The sequence below is a fragment of the Sminthopsis crassicaudata genome, chromosome 2 (assembly GCF_048593235.1).
Source record: "Sminthopsis crassicaudata isolate SCR6 chromosome 2, ASM4859323v1, whole genome shotgun sequence".
NCBI classification, from domain to species: Eukaryota; Metazoa; Chordata; class Mammalia; order Dasyuromorphia; family Dasyuridae; genus Sminthopsis; species Sminthopsis crassicaudata.
Window position 1 is genome coordinate 211,982,650 of NC_133618.1, and position 13,342 is coordinate 211,995,991.

General features: G+C 33.1%; 1 non-coding gene across 1 annotated transcript; it reads right to left on the reverse strand.

The window, feature by feature from the left end:
- Window positions 1–643: 643 nt before the first annotated feature.
- On the reverse strand, window positions 644–782 carry LOC141559237 (U8 small nucleolar RNA). The gene has a single exon (XR_012487302.1). It is a non-coding gene; the product is annotated as a U8 small nucleolar RNA (small nucleolar RNA).
- Between the last annotated feature and the right edge of the window lie 12,560 nt (window positions 783–13,342).

The window sequence follows — 13,342 nt, forward strand, 5'->3', positions numbered from 1 at the left end:
TATTTATCTAATTGGTTGTGAGGGTGTAAGGACATTCACAGAGTCGTGTGTTTCTTCTCCACCATCTTGGCTCCGCCCCCAAAAATAACTCATTAACAAAATTGTGAAATAGAAAAAAAATTCAACAGAGCAAAATAATTCAGTTAAAAATTCAATTGGACATATACAAAAGAACTAAAAAATGTGAATGAAGAAAATAACTCATTAAAAATCAGGACTGAATAGAAATGAATGATTCATTGAGAAATCAAGAATCAGTCAAACAAAACAAAAAAAAAAAAAATGAAAAGCTGGAGAATAACGTCAAATATTTACTGGGAAAATCTATAGACCTGGAAAATAGATCTAGGATAGATAATCTGAGGATCATTGGACTTCCCGAAAATTATGATGTAAAAAGAGCGTAGATTCTATTTTACAGGAAATCATCAAAGAGAACTATCAAGAGATAATAGAAACAGAAGGGAAAATAGGCATTGAAAGAATTCATCGAACACCTTCTGAAAAAGACCCTAAAAAAAGAACTCCACAGAACCATTGTGGCTAAGCTGCAGAACTACCAAACTAAGGAAAAAATATTGCAAGCAGCTAGGAAAAAGCAATTCAAATATCAAGATGCCACAATAAGGGTCCACATTAAAGGATCTAAGGGCCTGGAACCTGATATTCTGTCCCCATCTCCAAGCTGCTGCAGAGACACTAATCCTGTGTCATGAAAGCTCCAAACATCATTTACTGCTCTCCAAAAAGGAGGAACAGGTAAGGATGTACCGTACTGATGATCTGGAACCTGATATTCTGAAAGGCAAAAGAACTAGGACTGCAAACAAGAATAAACTACACAGCTAAGTTTAGCATTTTCTTCCATGGAAAAAAGATGGTCATTTAATGAAACAGAGGAATTCCATTTGTTTCTAAGAAAAAAACCAGACTTAAACAAAAAATTTGATCTACATCCACAAGACTGAAGAGAAGCAGAAAAAGGTAAAAAGAACTCTTGAGAATTGTTATCTCTGTTGTGCTTATACAGAAAGTCCACATCAATAATTTGATTTTACAGATATAACATAAAAAAGGGAAGTAGTAAAGGGAAGGGGATAGTATCAGATAAAGGGAAAGTAGAGATAAAAAGAGGGAAACTACATCCCAGGCAGAGGCATAGAAAATCGACCACACTGAGGCAATTTAGAGAGGGGTAGAAATATTGTGTGAATCTTACTCTCATCAGAGTAGGCTCAAAGAGTAAATATTTTTTTTAATTAATTTTATAATTATAACATTGTTTTGGCAGTACATATGCATAGGTAATTTTTTAAACAACATTATCCCTTGTACTCCCTTCTGTTCTGAATTTTTCCCCTCCTTCCCTCCACCCCCTCTCATACATGCCAGGCATTCCCATATATATTAAATATCTTATAGTATATGCTACTTACAATATATATATGAAGAACTGAATTTTGTTGTTGTCGTTGGTGCAAAGGAAGAATTATATCTGAAAGGTAAAAATAATCTGGGAAGAAAGACAAAAACAAAAAAATGCTCACACTTTACACTCACTTTCCAGTGTTCCCTTTCTGGGTGTAGCTGATTCTGTCCATCATTGATCAATTGGAATTAGATTAGCTCTTTTCTATGTTGAAGATATCCACTTCCATCAGAATACAAACTCATACAGTATAATTGTTGAAGTGTATAATGATCTCCTAGTTCTACTCGTTTCACTCAGCATCAGTTGATGTAAGTCACTCCAAGCCTCTCTGTATTTCTCCTGTTGGTCATTTCTTACAGAAAAATAATCTTCCATAACATTCATATAACACAATTTACCCAACCATTCTCCAATTGATGGACATCCATTCATTTTCCAGTTTCTGGCCACTATGAAAAGGGCTGCCACAAACATTTTGGCACATACAGGTCCCTTTCCCTTCTTTAGTATTTCCTTGGGATATAAGCCCAGTAGTAGTATGGCTGGGTCAAAGGGTATGCACATTTTGATAACTTTTTGGGTATATTTCCAGATTGCTCTCCAGAATGGTTGGATTCTTTCACAACTCCATCAACAATGCATCAGTATCCCAGTTTTCCCACACCCCCTCCAACATTCATCATCTTAACCAATCTGACAGGTGTGTAGTGGTATCTCAGAGTTGTCTTAATTTGCATTTCTCTGATCAATAGTGATTTGGAACACTCTTTCATATGAGTGGAAATAGTTTTAATTTCATCATCTGAAAATTGAACATTTATTAGTTGGAGAATGTCTTTATTTCTTATAAATTAAAGTCAATTCTCTGCATATTTTGGAGATGAGGCCTTTATCAGAACTATTAACTGTAAAAATGTTTTCCGAATTTGTTACTTCCCTTCTAATCTCAAAGAGTAAATAATTGACATTTTTGTTTTTCAGAGAATTCTCTCTCACCTCAATATAAGAGGGGGGAGAGGAAAAGGGAAAATGAAAAGGGGAATAAGGGAAGGGTACAAGAAAGGGGAAGGGACTTTAAAGGAGGGGGGAGGGTTACTGAAAAGGGAGAGCTGCATGTCACAAGTGGGGTCCATAAATTAAATACTGGGGAAGGGGTTCAGGTGGGCCAGGGGGAAAAAAAACATAATCAGGGGATAAAATGATGGCAGGAAATACAGAATTAGTAATTTTAACTGTAAATGTGAATGGGATGAACTCTCCCATTAAATGGAGGCAGATAGCAGACTGGATCAAAAATCAGAATCCTACAATATGTTGTTTACAGAAAACAAACTTAATGCAGGGAGATACATACAGAGTAAAGGTAAAAGGTTGGAGTAGAATCTATTATGCCTCAGGTAAAGCCAAAAAAGCAGGGGTAGCTATCCTTATCTCAGATCAAGCAAAAGCAGAAAATGATCTAAATAAAAGAGGTAAGGAAGGAGACTATATCCTGCTAAAAGGTAGCATAGACAATGAAGCCATATGAATATTAAACATATATGCACCAAGTGGTATAGCATCTAACTAAAGGAATAGATAATAGAGTTGAAAGAATAAATAGGTAGCAAAACTATAATAGTGGGAGATCTCAACCTTGCACTCTCAGAATTAGATAAATAAAACTACATAACTAATAAGAAAGACATTAAAGAGATAAATAGAACATTAGAAAAACTAGGTATAATAGACTTTTGGAGAAAACTGAAAGGTGATAGAAAGGAGTATACTTTCTTCTCAGCAGTTCATGGAACCTATACAAAAATTGATGCTATATTGGGACATAAAGACCTCAAAATTAAATGCAGGAAGGGAGAAATAGTAAATGCCTTCTTGTCAGATAACAATGCAATAAAAACTACATTGAATAAGAAGTTAGGGGCAAATAGAGCAAAGAGTAACTAGACACTAAATAATCTCATCTTAAAAAATGACTGGTTGAAATGGCAAATTATATAAACAATTAATAATTTCACCCAAGATAATGATAACAATGAGATATCATACCAAAATTTGTGCGATGCAGCTAAAGCAGTAATATGGGGAAATTTTATATCTTTAGAGGCTTACTTGAATAAAATAGAGAAGGGGAAGATCAATGAATTGGTCCTGCAACTTTAAAAGCTAGAAAAAGACCAAATTAAAAACCCCCAACCAAAAACTAAACTTGAAATTCTAAAATTAAAAGTAGAAACAAATAATCTTGAAAGTAAAAAAAAAAAAATATTGAATTAATAAATAAAACCAAGAGTTGGTTTTATGAAAAAGCCAATAAAATAGATAAACCTTTGGTAAATCTGATCAGAAAAAGGAAAGAGGAAAATCAAATTGTTAGTCTTAAAAATGAAAAGGGGGATCTTTCCACCAATGAAGAGGAAATTACAGAAATAATAAGCAGTTACTTTGCCCAACTTTATGCCAGTAAATTTGATACCTTAAATTCCTAAATTAACAGAGGAGGAAGTAAACTGTTTAAATAGTCCCATTTCAGAAAAAGAAATAGAACAAGCTATTAATCAACTCCCCAGGAAAAAAATCCCCAGGACCAGATGCATTTACATGTGAATTCTACCAAACATTTAAAGAACAATTAGCTCCAATGTTATATATTATTTGAAAAAAATAGGGGGTAAAGGAATCCTACCAAACTCCTTTTATGATACAGACATGGTACTGATACCTAAACCAGGTAGATTGAAAACTGAGAAAGAGAACTGTAGAACAATCTCCTTAATGAATATTGATGCTAAAATCTTAAATAAGATATTAGCAAAAGGGCTTCAGAAAATCATCCCCAGGATAATACACTGTGATAAAGTAGGATTTATACCAGGAATGTAGGGCTGGTTTAATATTAGGAAAACTATTAGTATGATTGACCATATTAATAATCAAATTAATAAAAACCATATGATCATCTCAATAGATGCAGAAAGAGAATTTGATAAAATACAACATCCATTCCTACTAAAAACACTTGAGAGTATAGGAATAAATGGAGTATTCCTTAAAATAGTCAGGAGCATATATTTAAGTCCATCCATAAGCATAATATGCAATGGAGATAAACTGGAACCAGTCCCAATAAGATCAAGAGTGAAACAAGATTGCCCACTATAACCATTACTATTCAATATTGTATTAGAAGTGCTAGCCTCAGCAATAAAAGTTGAGAAAGAGATTAAAGGAATAAGAGTAGGTAATGAGGAAATCAAATTGTCACTCTTTGCAGATGATATGATGGTGTACTTAGAGAACCCCAGAAATTCTAATAAAAAAAGTTATTAGAAATAATTCACAACTTTAGCAATGTTGCTGGATACAAAATAAATCTACATAAATCCTCAGGATTTTTATACATCACCAACAAAATGCAACAGCAAGAGATACAAAGAGAAATTCCATTCAAAACAAATGTTGAAAGTATAAAATATTTGGGAATCCATCAACCAAAGAAAAGTCAGGAATTATATGAGAAAAATTACAAAACACTTGCCACAAAAATAAATTCAGATTTAAATAATTGGAAAGACATTCAATGCTTGTGGATCGGCCAATTGAATATAATAAAGATGACAATACTCCCCAAACTAATCTATTTATTTAGTTCTATACCAATCAGTCTCCTAAGAAACTATTTTAATAACCTAGAAAAAAAAATAACACAAAAATACATATGGAATAATAAAATGTCTAGAATTTCAAGGGAATTAATGAAAAAAAGTCAGATGAAGGTGGTCTAGCTGTACCTGATCTAAAGCTATATTATAAAGCATAAGTCACCAAAACCATTTGGTATTGGCTAAAAAAATAGACTAATTGATCAGTGGAACAGATTAAGTACACAGTACAAAAGAGGGTACAACTATAGCAATCTAGTGTTTGACTAACCCAAAGGTACTAACATTTGGCATAAGAATTTATTATTTGAAAAAAAACCTGTTGGGAAAACTGGAAATTAATATGGCAGAATTTTCATATGGACCCACACTTAACACCATATAGCAAGAAAAGATCAAAATGTGTCCATGATTTAGGCATAAAGAATGAGATCATAAATAGATTAGAGGAACAGAGAATAGTCTACCTCTCAGACCTGTGGAGGAGGAAGGAGTTTATGACCAAAGGAGAACTAGAGATCATTATTGATCACAAAATAGAAGATTTTTATTACATCAAATTAAAAAGCTTTTGTACAAACAAAACTAATGCAAACAAGATTAGAAGGGAAGTAACAAATTGGGAAAATATTTTTACAGTTAAAGGTTCTGATAAAGACTTCATCTCCAAAATATACAGAGAATTGACCCTAATTTATAAGAAATCAAACCATTCTCCAATTGATAAATGTTCAAAGGATATGAACAGACAATTCTCAGATGATGAAATTGAAACTATATCCACTCATATGAAAGAGCATTCCAAATTACTACTGATCAGAGAAATGCAAATTAAGACAACTCTGAGACAAGTCTACACATCTGTCAGATTGGCTAAGATGACAGGAACAAATAATGATGAATGTTGGAGGGGATGTAGGAAAACTGGGACACTGATACATTGTTGGTGGAGTTGTGAAAGAATCCAACCCTTCTGGAGAGCAATTTGGATCTATTCCCCAAAAGTTATCAAACTGTGCATACCCTTTGATCTAGTAGTGCTTCTATTGGGCTTATATCCCAAAGAAATACTAAAGTTGAGAAAGGGACCTGTATTTGCCAAAATGTTTGGGGCAGCTCTTTTTGTAGTAGCTAGAAACTGGAAAATGAATGGATGTCCATCAATTAGAGAATGGTTAGGTCAATTATGGTATATGAATGTTATGGAGTATTATTGCTTTGTAAGAAATGACCAGCAGGATGAATACAGAGAGGTTTGGAGAGACTTACATGAACTGATGCTGAGTGAAATGAGCAGAACCAGAAGATCACTTTACACTTCAACAAGATGTATTCTGATGGAAGTGGATATCTTCAACATAAAGAAGATCCAACTCACTTCCAGTTGTTCAATGATGGACAGAAACAACTACACCCAGAGAAGGAACACTGGGAATTGAATGTAAACTGTTTGCACTACTGTCTTTCTATCCAGGTTACTTATACCTTTGGAATCCAATTCTTAATGTGCAACAAGAAAATTGGATTTACACACATATATTGTATCTAGGTTATAGTGTAATACATTTAATATGTATGGGATTGTCTGTCATCTAGGAGAGGGAGTAGAGGGAGGGAGGGGAAAATTTGGAAAAATGATTACAAGGGACAATATTTTTAAAAAAATTACTCATGCATATGTACTGTCAAAAATTATAACTATAAAATAAATTAAAAAAAAAAAGATTGAAGTCCATCAAGCAAATATTGGCTGTCTATAGGTTAGTATAGGGTTCTACATGGAGGAAGAAATAACCTCTTATTCTGGATCATGAGATCAAATAAAATGATCTGATCCTTAAAAAATATATATCCTGAATATCATGATTTAAAAAGAGCCTACACCATTATCTTTTAAAGCAGTGGTCCTCAAACTTTTCAAATAAGGGACCAGTTCACTGTCCCTCAGACTGTCGGAGGACTAGACTATAGTAAAAGCAAAAACTCACATTCTGTCTCTGCCCCTCACCCCATTTGCCATAACCCTGGGTGCTGCATAAATGTCCTCAGCAGGTTGCGTCTGGCCTGAGGGCTGTAGTTTGAGAACCCCTGTTTTAAAGAATTTTCAAGGCCAACTGCCCTGATATTCTAGAACTAGAGGATAAAATAGAAATTGAAAAAATCCACCAATTATCTCCTGAAAGAGATCTCAAAATAAAAACTCCCAGAAATATCATAACCAAATTATAAAACCCACTGGTCAAGAAGTAAATATTGCAAGCATTCAGAAAACAAACAAAAAACAATTCAAGTATAGTGGAGCCATCAAGTCACAAGATTTAGCAACTTTTACATTAAAAGACTAGAGGACTTGGAATGTGATATTCCACAAAACATTGAAGCTAGGATTGCAATCAAGGATCACCTGTCCAGCAAAACTGAATATAATCCTTCAGATAAAATGGTGGGCATTTGATGAAATAGAGAAATTTCAAGTGTTTGTGAGGAAAAGACCAGAACTAAATAGAAAATTTGATTTTTCAAATGCAGGACTGTGGAGAAGCATAAGGAGGTAATCAGGAAATTGTAAGCTTTATCTTTTTACATTTTTACATGGCAAAATGATACTTGTAACTTATTAGAATTTTTTCATTATTATTGAAGTTAGCATGAGGATATATATGTAGAGGACATGGATGTGAATTGAATATGAAGGGATAATATCTTTTTTTTTTTAAAAGATGATGAAAATTTGGGTTGAAAAAATAATATATTGGGAGAAAGGAAAAGGAAAAAAGTGGAAGGCTGCAAATTATCTGTCATAAAAAAGAGGCAAGTAAAAGTTTTTTTTTTTAATAGAGGGGAAGAGGAGAAGGAGAGAGTGTGTGAGTAAACCTTATTCTCATCAGAATAGGTTCAAAAAGGAAATAACACACACACACACACACACACACACACACACACACACACACACACATCAATAAGGGTATAGAAATCTATTTTACCTTGAAGGGAAATAGGAGAGGAATGAGATATGGGAAGGCAGAGGGTGAGGAATGGGGTGCGTATTAAAAGCAGTGGCATATTGGGGGAGTAACAAAACATTTTTGAAGAGAGACAAGGTGAAAGGAGAGAGAATTAATGGGGGAAAATACAATTAACAATAATAATTGTAAAAAAAAGTTTTGAAGCATGTTTCTCTGATATAATATTAATCTGTAAAATGATCAGCAATTGCTCCCCTGGAAAGTCCTCCATGAACAAAGTTAAATATACTGTATGCAAAGTAAAAGCAATGTTCTGGGATGACCAGCTGTTTGTTATTCCCAGTAGTAAAATCATCCACAACTACTGTGAAGGACTTATGATAAAAATCCTATCCATACTCAAAGAAGGAACTGATCAAGTCTGTATATAGATTGAAGCATCCTCTATTACTCTACCTCTCTTTTTTTTAAACTAAATTTTCTTGAGAGTTCTTACTTTCATTAAGTTGGAAGATCTATGTTTTCTTACACAACTTGAATTTAAGGAAATGTTTTGCATTACTTAGCTTGTGGTTTCATAATTGTGGGTGGGGATAAAAAAGAGGACCTAAAACTCAAAATCTTAAGAACAAATGTAAAAAAAAAAATGTTTTCAATGTAACTGGAGAAAATATTAAATAAACTAATTAATTAAAACAATAAAGGTAAAATGATTCCACTTGTGCCATATATATGCAACAAGAAATGAAGGAAGAGAGGTTAGGAAAAATCCATAGATCAACTTCTAATTCTGTCATTATTTAATTAAAATTAAAATTGATTAAAATGTCAAAATGTCTTTGTTTCCCTAATTTAACTTCTCTCTTCTTCTCTCTTTTCTGATCCCCACCAAAGAAATGTTGATAATTACCAATTCTAAAGGATGGTTGACCCACAATGAAAGAAAATTTGAACTATTATGTCAGCCTTACTTTTAATGGTAAGTCTTTTTAAAAAGGGAAAAAAAAAAAAAAAAAAAAAAAAAAAAAACAAAAAAAAAACCTTTTCAAAGGTAATCTTTCCCCACCATTGCCATTGCTAGACAGATGAAGAAATTGTATGTTCACAAATCATTACATGATTAATTATGCTGTCTTCTTGTCCTTGATGGAGAAAAAATTTCTATGCTTATTAGCTTTTCTCATCATTACTCAGAAAAATACAATCTTGAAAAAATATTTTCTTCAGCCAATGTTCCTGATTTCTCAAATACTTTGTCACACACAGTTGCCACTTGGTCATTATGTCATTATCTCAGATAACATGTAGACTTCGATATAATTTAAATTCTGGATTGGATAAATGGTGTTTTCATTCTACAATCTTTATTTTATATATTTATATTTCATGGCACCATTTTTCTAAATAGGACAACTCATATCTTAGTTTGACTGTCATTATCATTTCCAGAAAGTATTTCTAGCTTCAGTGTTTTTGTTTTTTTAATATGAGCAAATTCCAAATCACATTTGATAAGAGAGGAAATGGAATGTCATTCAATCACTTGGTGCCCTAAGTGAATAACCACTGAAGGAGTAGATAGATATAGGACTCAGGAGCACACACACACACACACACATTTCCTTATGTCTCTCCCATTAATGTCTACTACTTACCTCTCTCTACTTTAGTTCTATTTGCTAATAGTGTTTTTATTTGTTACTTCAATAATCATTTTTCTTTTGTCCTCCAGTGAGAGTTGGTGTCTAAAAAGAAAAGGAATGGCATACAGTTGAGGAATAGAGCAAAAGTAGCAGATATTAAATTTTTCTGTCTTCCTTTTATTTCATTCATGCTCATTTAGATAAAATGATTATGACTCTGATATCTAATACAAAGAATGCTGGAGGTTGAGTCAGACAAGTTAGGTTCAAATCCCATTTCAAATACTTGAACTGGGTGTAACCTTAAGGAAGTCATTCAGTTTCCCTTAATCCTGAGTTTTCTCATCTGTTAAATAAAAGGATTAGACTGCATATCCTCTAAGGTCCCTTTCAAGTTTAGATATATGATTTCTATGTTTACACTGAGTTTTCAAAATCATTTGCTGATTTTAAAATATGAATGTCTTGTTTAACTTGTCAGTGACAGAAAAAAGTGATTTAAATCCCACATGACATTAGTCATATTATATTTATAAATATAAATAAATATAAATACATAAATAAAAATGACAAATGGAAAGTCATTTATGTATATTATTTATAAACAATAGACATAACTAACTTTCCATTTATATGTCTTCAATCAAAACAAAATTCTTTCTTCTTGAAAAAGAATCATACTTAAGGATAGACAGGTGGTCCAGAGGATAGAGCACTGGCCCTGGATTCAGGAAGGCCCAAATTCAAATTTGGCTTCAGACTCTAAACATTTGCTAGCTGTGTGACACTGGGCAAGGTACTTAACCCCAATTGCACCCAAAAAATAGTTGAAAAAATACTGTGGAATGCAAAGACAAGAACATAATATTAGATGGAAAATATATTAATTTTTCAACATATCCTTATACACTAATGCAAATCCAAATCTCAAGAGGAACTAAATTCAAGAATAGAGAATATTCATCTCAGTTTCAACAGAATTAGTTTTTGAGAAAACATTTTATAAAACAAAGAAATTATTGTATTAGGGAATCTGTGACATTTGGGTATAATTCATTTAGATTTGTGCATTGAATGCTAAAAATGTCTGTAGTTCATCATTATGAATGAAGTTGAAAAATTCAAAAATTACAATATCAGGGAAATTAATTTATCATACAGCTATTAATTAAATTTAATATATTTGTCTAATCATTGTTAGTGACTTATTGTTAACATTAAAATCTCATCTTAAATATTTTCTGTCTTTTCTGATTTCTTCTAAGTCATTGATCATTTATATATATGTGTTTGTGTGTATGTGTGTGTACCTGGGACACACACATTCATACAACTATTCACAGGTTTCATTAAAGGAGAAAAATGAATCTCCCAGGGATATCATGCCACATTTTGCAAAGCTCATAGTGATGTAAATGAGCAAGTATGTCCATAATCTGAAACTCAACAGAAAATTCAGTTTTTGTCTGGCATCTGACAATTGCTGACAGTTTCATCTTTCAGCAAGTTGAGGAAGCAGCCAGGGTAACTTATGCTGTGGTATTAACTTTGACTGACAAGAAAAATACTGATTGGTGAAGTGGAAGTGACAGAAACCCTGGAATCAAGTGATGATGTTATATGGGAGTTCATGTCTTAGCAAAGGCATGACATGCTTGGCTCAATCAGAAATGTAAGTGAGAATATAGGAAAGCAGATGTTAAACGTTTAGAGAAAATATAAGCATGTTCTTTTGGCTACAGATTCTTGGGCAAATTGTTTAACTTCCTTAAGCTTTTTCATTATACATAAGAAACATATTTTGGGATTATATGAATAGTAGTGCTTTCTTTTCCTTGGGTTTGGTTCTTAAGGGATTATGTAAATTCAAATAAGGAAGACAGGTTCAAAAGCATGATCAAATTTTAAAACTCAGTTTCTTCAAAAATAACTGGAGAGAGGTAGATAGAGCTATGATGGTGAAATAATGACAGAAATGCATACAACCTCTCCCCAAAACTGTTGCAAATTTCTTTAAATAATGATTCCATAATTTTAGAGTGTCAGGACATCCCAAGATGCAGAGTAGAATATTTTCCAGCCAAAGACATATGATAAGGTCAGTAGAAAACATCTTTGACACAAGGATGGGAGTTCAACATGCAGTCCCAATGTATGGCTACCGTGAAAGTCCTGGTTCTAACCCTGGTCCTAGCCCCATATCAGTTAAAAAGGAACAGGTTTATCGTTATTCTAAATTAGTAGCAGTAATGGTAGTTTCCAGATCTCTGAACTCAGAAACATCGAAGAGGACTTGGAAATTCAGCAGAAAATCTCTGAGCAATGGGTGGGAAGTCAGGCAGCAATACCTGCCTATGTGCAGAGCACACCAGCACAGTTCTGATCCCAGAACTAGCAAGCAGAATATTGTTGCTTTTACACATTAGATCTTACAGCTGAAAAAGGACAAAAGGGTGGGGGACTCTTCTAATAGTTCCAGGACAGAAAAGAATGCTTGTGATCAGGTCCTTAGAAGAATCTCTGAAAGCAGCTGCACAAAATCCCTGAAGCTTAGGACAATGTACCCTCCACCCTAGAAACAGAACCCTACTTTTACAGAGTTAAAAGCTAAGTAACAGGCTCAATAAATAAGCAGACAGACAACAACAAATGTTTCTGACCAAAGGAAGTTACTATAATGATGCTGGAAGTTCAAAACACATCCCTAGAAAAAGATAACAAAGTCAAAGTTCCTAATCCAAAACTTTCAAGAAAAATAGGCTATGGTGGACTAAAAGGGCTTTTGAAAATCAAGTAAGACAGAGGAAAATTAGGGAAAGATTTGATATTGGTGCAAAAGGAAATACAAAAAAGGTAATAAGGACTGGAATGCCTTAGAAAAATGCCAATTGGGAAAGGAGGTACAACATCTCATTGAGGAAAATAATTCCTTAAAAACTGAGAAAATGGATGGTATGGCTGTAAGAAATCAAGTCTTTTGATTTTGGTTTTGCTTTATAAAGCAAAACAATATATATATATATTTGGTAAAAAGGTGAAATATTTTATGGGAAAACAATTGACCTGGAAAACAGATGCAGGAGATATAATTTAAAAATTATTGATCTACCTTAAATTCATGATAAAAAAAGGAGCCTGGAAATTATCTTGTAAAAACTTATCAAGGAAAATTTTCATGATATTTAGAACCAAAGGGTAAAATAAAAATTGAAAGAATCCACTGATCACCTCCTGAAAAAGATCTCAAAATAAAAACTCCCAGAGATGTTATTGTTAAATTCTGGAACTCCATGTCAAGGAGAAAATATTGCAAGCATCCAGAAAGAAACAATCAAATATAGTGGAGCCAAAATCAGGGTAACACAAGACTTAGCAGCTTTTACATGAAGGGACTGGAGGGCTTGGAATGTGATATTCCAGAGAGCACTAAAGCTAGGATTGCAATCAACAATTACCTATCCAGCAAAACTTAGTATAATCCTTCAGGTGAAAAGGTTGTCATTCAATGAAAAAGAGGATTTTCAAGTGTTTGTGATAAAAAGACCAGAGCTGAATAAAAATGTTGGTTTTCAAATACATCACTCAGGAGAAACATAAAGAGGTAATAAGGACAAATGATATCTTTGGAAACTTAAGGTTTAT